The following is a 6000-nucleotide window of genomic DNA, read 5'->3' as shown; positions in this document are numbered from 1 at the left end:
ATTGACCACCACATATTATATGTTTGCTATATAATAGCTGTTGATATGACAATAACTTTAGATTTTTTAATTAGTTTTGCGTTGAAATTTGGGTTTAGAAGGACCAATAAATGCTTTACTCTTTTCTTGTTAGATTCTGATTTTCATACCTTAGATTCTACATTTAGGCAATGAGTAAAAACACAAATCCAAATTTAGCAATGACTGTTAGAAGTCAGAACCAAGTTCTTACGGCCTTGACCTAAGACATGAGCAACATTTGAAATCTGGCCTGCCTTATTCCAACAAATGAAAGGCCACCCACTAGAGCTGATTCATGCGTCATTATAAAGATGCCAGTCAGACTCAATGATTAATAAAAAGTCTGCCACAACATCAATCCTTGATAAAGTATCATTCTTGCTGTGCAGATGTTTGCAAGGAGGACATCCACTCAGCAGTATGTTATTAATTCTGATGGAATACACCTGCTGCTGTGCATGTTGCAGAGGAAGAGGACGTGGGTGCTTTATAATTCACACATAATTAAGAAGTGTGAAACGTCCTGTTTTGAAATAAAGCTAGATGAGATGCTTCCTTTTGAATATAAATAGGAACTTAGTGGGCTAATGGCTATTTAAATCACTTTGATTCTCTTTGAGGAGTCTTATGCTAATAAAATGTCTTCTCTTTGCATCATCAGCATAACAAAATAAGATCCTCATAAATTTGCACATGTCTTCCATACGCACAAATTCAAATTCATTTCCACTTCCTCCAGCCTTGTTTCCCTAAACCCCACAGGTGACACCACCTAATCTGTCTGTCATTGCCTTGTCTGTCTCTTTAGTAGGTGGTTGAATAGTCTATTCCTCTAAGGTTCACCTATTAAAGGTATTCCCTATTCGGCGGGCTTGTTTTCCCTTTCTTTTCACACCAGGGGCTCCATGGCTCCAAGCTTGTCGTGCCATTAACTACTATTTACTCCTCTCTTTTCTTGCTGCCCCTTGAAGTGCACAGAAATTATTCCCTTAATTGAAGACCTCAGCTTCTTCTTGTCAGTTAACCCAAACAATTCAAAGTGGTAAACTGAGGTCGTTTTGCATAACAATAGCCATGCATCTTTGCTAATTTAGGAAGCTAAGCAGGCGGCATTTAGAGCTTTTATCGTCCAAATCCATCAGGAAAACAATGGTCCTAGGACCACACTCCAAGAGAACTCTAGCTTGCTTAGCATCTTCTGAGAAATAGATGCTTTACTAGACCAGAAGGAATGGTATATTAAAAGCTTGTTTCACTGAGATCTAGAAACCATCGAAGAGCATCTCTGTCAGAATAGATTTTTGTATAAGGTTATGCTGATTTCCCTTACAATTTGAAAAGGAAAATGCCTTTAAAATTGCTAAAACCTTCCACTTCAATGAAGTAAAAATATTTTAATGTCATGATTTCAAATTATTCGATTAACTGTATCATTCCACTAGAAATACAACATCAATGACTTTGGAATCTGATTCAGAGCAGGGTAGGGACTTCCTTCCTTCCCTTCCTTCCCTTCCTTCCCTTCCTTCCGTTATTTTTTTTACCCCCAGCACTACAGCTGTGTCCTTTTAAACCCACCTCCCAAGCACATCCAAAATTGCCTCACTCCAAAGTAACATTACATTAAACCTGTGCTAACTGGTCCATTACAGATAGAAGTTCCTGGAAGACAAGGAGACACCAAACCAGAGGATGCTGGCATTCCCCACTGCTTTCTCAATACCTGCCTTCATTTTTCAGGACACTAATGTGCCCCACAGCTCTCAAGGACAGGGTTGCACTATACTTGGCTGCAAGTGCCATAGGTGTAGTAGGACAGCAAACAACCTGGAGGATCTAGCAATATATTTGGGGGGTTACATTACTAGCATAATCAAAGCATCTAAAATATTATTTTCCCTTAGGCCACTCACTGCCAGGATAAAGACATTCACACATGTTTTGTAACTGAGAATTTTCCAACACAGATACCCTAGTAAGAAAGAGCAGTGAAATAGCAAAAGCAACAGAATTACCAGCCAGTGGAGCAAGGAAGCTGATGGATATATGAGAGTTAGGAAGGAATCAAACTGCATTAAACACTGATGCACTTCTGTGCCACACCCCAACAGATGCATTGCTTAGAATAGTAGCATAAAACATCTGCTTATTGTTTTATTCACAACTGGGGCCACTAAAACAGAATGCTCCCAGACCACAAGATCCGTACATTTGCCTGGTTACTTTTTTGCGACATATTAGTTCAAAGAAGGAGTTCCAAGGCTGAAGTCAGAGACAATCTCCAGAAATGATTTCATTTAAACACTAGATTGCCATTAATTCACAAGAAATGAAGACTGTTAAACTAGTTTCAGACCTGTATGGAGAAAACTTACACTAAATGATTTGTGAAAGCAGCAAAGTATAAACCTAAAATAGATTCTATTATTTACAATAGAAAATGTGATGAATGTTGAATCTTATTTTTCTGATTTTTTAACCATTTTCCATTAGCAAAAATCATTCTTTGTACTTTGAACATGCACATAAAGGAAGCTTCCTGCTTTTTTACAACTGTACAACGCAAAACAGAATTCCCCCAAACTTCTGCAAATTTGCAACTCAGGAGAACTTCTACCTGCAATAACAATTACTAGCAAACTTTGAGCTAGAGCAGTTGGTTAAGCAAAGGCAGAAGAGTCAGATCTTATGAATGGAAATTAAGAGGTTCTTCGAAATGGCATGAGGGTACTGCTTTAATGAGACTTGAGCATGTTTACCTGAAAGATTCTTTTAATTCTGCTGAGACTTGCATGACCAATCCTGCTAAGCAAAATCTTTTCCACAGGTTAATCCGAAACTGTCAAATCCCAAGACTTCTATACTCTAGATTTCCAGAAATTAATTTACGAGCCTTAGATCTTCAATCTGTCATGAAAGGAGGAAAAAAAAAGCCCTAAAAAAAAACCAAACCACTCAACATCAACCTTGGAAAAAACAAAAACTCTTACAGGAGAAAAAAAAATAGAGAGTAGTTATGGAGCGAGAATCTTTATATTCATATACTAGATGAAATATTAAACATGAAATGGAAGCTCTAAACACAGAGCTTCCAGTAAAAACCAGCTGGCAAGAAATGTTAAACCGTACATGCTATAAAATAATCCTTAAGAAGTGCTTCCCCAGAACACTGAGAACATCAAAAGTTTTTGTTTTATCTTTTTTTTCTTATTAGTCATATTTCTATGAGGACAGAAAGTTTATTTTAAAACACATGGACTATATCCATAATTGGGAACAGTTTTATAAGGGGTGTTTGGATCACCCTGCAGCATGACAAAGACCTACCCACAGACCCATAAGCAATGCCAGATTCAGAAATTTTGACTTGAGATTGTTTTTCTCACGTATGGTGACCTAGACTTAAAAAACTGAGGATGCAAGGGGGAGGAAGATATTTTAAAAGCCCAAACAACAGTTTTTATGCAGGTATGAAAGATTGTTTTTGCAGCCTTTCCTCAGTCCAGCTGAACATCTGTGTCCCAGGATAGGGGCTGCCTGTGCTAATGCAATGGCACTGCTGCTGAATGCCGAAGTGTTGACTCAGAGAGAAGAGTACAAACCTTTCTGAAAGCTGTGTACCACTCTCTTTTGGGTGCAGATATGTCACAGTAAGAGGTTAAAGGAGGGTCATCTCCTTTTGCCCGTCTTAGTGAATGCTATCACCTCTTCCAATCTGCCATTTAAACTGTGTGTTTGAGCTCTTGCTGATCCATTTAAACCAATATGCATTAGATTATTGTCTTAGCAGTTGGACTCCTTGGAAAAAGAACTTCGGAATTTCTAACAAATTCAAATTAGATGGCAGATCCAAAGGGGTAGAAACATGAGGAGAAATGGCAGTGGATTGTTGGCACTGTACTGCAAATCTCTCTAGTCAGCATCATTGCAGAGTCCTCCTCTATACACATTTGTATGTACACATCTCTAATTATATGGATACATTTCTAATGATACTGTTAAAGAGAGTAGAGTTAGACAAGATGTATAAAATTAACTCTGAAGAAGTCTGTCTTTTCTTTCCATCTCTCCCTCTCTATTCCTGGAATTATACTCTTGTTCCCTGTCCCATTTCTGTGGTGTGATACCTAAATTGTTGATGGCAAAAAGTTTTTTCTTCCATTTTGGTTGAGCTGGTTTCATACTAAGTCACTAAGAGGAACCATATCCCTGAGTTACAGTATATTAGACAGCGAATAGTACCACTCCAAGGCACTGGAACTGGATTACGTTGTCTACAGTATATTATTTTAATGACCCCAGTATGGTTTTGGCCCAGGTTAACTACCCCTCTTCCAGAAATTCCTAGGAACAGCTGCAAAACCATCATGGACATTCTCCATAGGCAGCTTGTATATGGCCACCAACTGCTGGAAGTTTCAAGAATGTGATGGATGGGGAGGGTGCTGTTTCTTTCCTGCTTGCCTCTGTGCTGGACTACAGTCCTGGGCAAACATAATTTGCTAGAAGACATGGAGCCCCAGGGCTGAAAGATGGTGAAAGAGGAGGGAAGGAGTCAGCAGATGATGAGAAACAGGTGAAAAAGCTGTTGAAGAGAAACAGGACAGTTCCTCTCAGCAGCAGTAAGTTGTTACACAGGCTCAGCCTGTCTCATATAACTGCATCCCCATAGATTTACAGCCTTCTCAGCAAAATATTGGTACCAGTTCCTGCTGACTGCAACAAAGACACGAGTTAACTGCAGAGCAAGTATGGAGACAGCTACTGATGAAAGTTAAAAGGTAGAGAAACTGCATTTCTCTCCTTTCTTCCAAGGCTGTGGCATTGTGTTATCAAAAAATGATCCCTGATTTGATACATTAGATATGTAACTTTTGGAAAATGGCCATAAAATGAGTTAATGTTTAAAGTATTTCGGACCCATCAGCTTTCCCTGAAATGGGAGAATAAGCAATCTGAATGTATTAGAAAAACTCCTCAGCTGCCTTGATGTATTAGTAGAATTGAATGGATTACAATTATAACTTGATGACTTTGATGGTGAATCCTGTAGGAATCCCACTTCATTTTTTTTTTAAATTCTATTCATTTTTAGAAGTAAAAGCAAAAATTTAAAGAAATTGCTGTCTGTTGATTGGATCAGGGCCAAAAAAATCAACCATGGTTTCTGGAAAAGGGTCTTTTTCCTGTTTGTTGCTTTTAGCTTCAATTACCTCACTGATACAGTACATGTTCTCTTTCACTGTCTTTCTATCTTTCTCTCTCTCTCTCCAAAAAAGTTCCAGCCCAGATGGAGGTGAAAGTGCTTAAAGTGTTGGAGTCTGAATCAAGTGCTGTCAGATATGTTATTTTATGCTTATCTTGGATGGTAGATGATGCAAGAAAGAATCATGTTCCGTCTTTCTGTTCTGATATATTTATCTCCATCATACTTCTCTGGGTGCATCTTGATTCCCCAAGTTATAGCTGTACAGCTAAATAAATAACATACAGAGACCAAGCCTGTGTTCTGATCTAAGTGGCATCAACTGACGCACATCCCCTGCTTAGGAGCAGATCCTGGCACAGCAGATTCATCCTGGAAAGTTGGCAAGATCTGCCTTGCTTTGTGCAGAGCAGAGTGCAGCCCAGCAGATGCACAGTGGAGTAAAGTGCTTGAACTCATTTCCTGGCCCTCTTGTACTTAGCAGTGCAGATGCAGTCAGAGCAAACATGACAGAACATCTGGAGTGAGAAGATGGGGTCAAGGAAACTTAACAGAGATGAGAACTTTCCATGGCAGTTTCTCAGCTAATTGCTCAAGGAAACATTTTCCAAAGTTGCATTCTCTTCTCCAGGCTCTCAGTACTGTAGTTTGTTTGATGATTAGGATTAGCTCAGGACTTCCTGACACGGAAATTACCTCACAAGGACCTTGGCTTGAGAATATGATTCTAGATTGGAAGTTTAAAATAAATCTAGTTAAATAAATAGCAAGTA

This window comes from Cinclus cinclus, chromosome 2 (assembly GCF_963662255.1).
Source record: "Cinclus cinclus chromosome 2, bCinCin1.1, whole genome shotgun sequence".
Taxonomy (NCBI): Eukaryota; Metazoa; Chordata; class Aves; order Passeriformes; family Cinclidae; genus Cinclus; species Cinclus cinclus.
Note: the sequence above shows the minus strand (reverse complement) of the source record.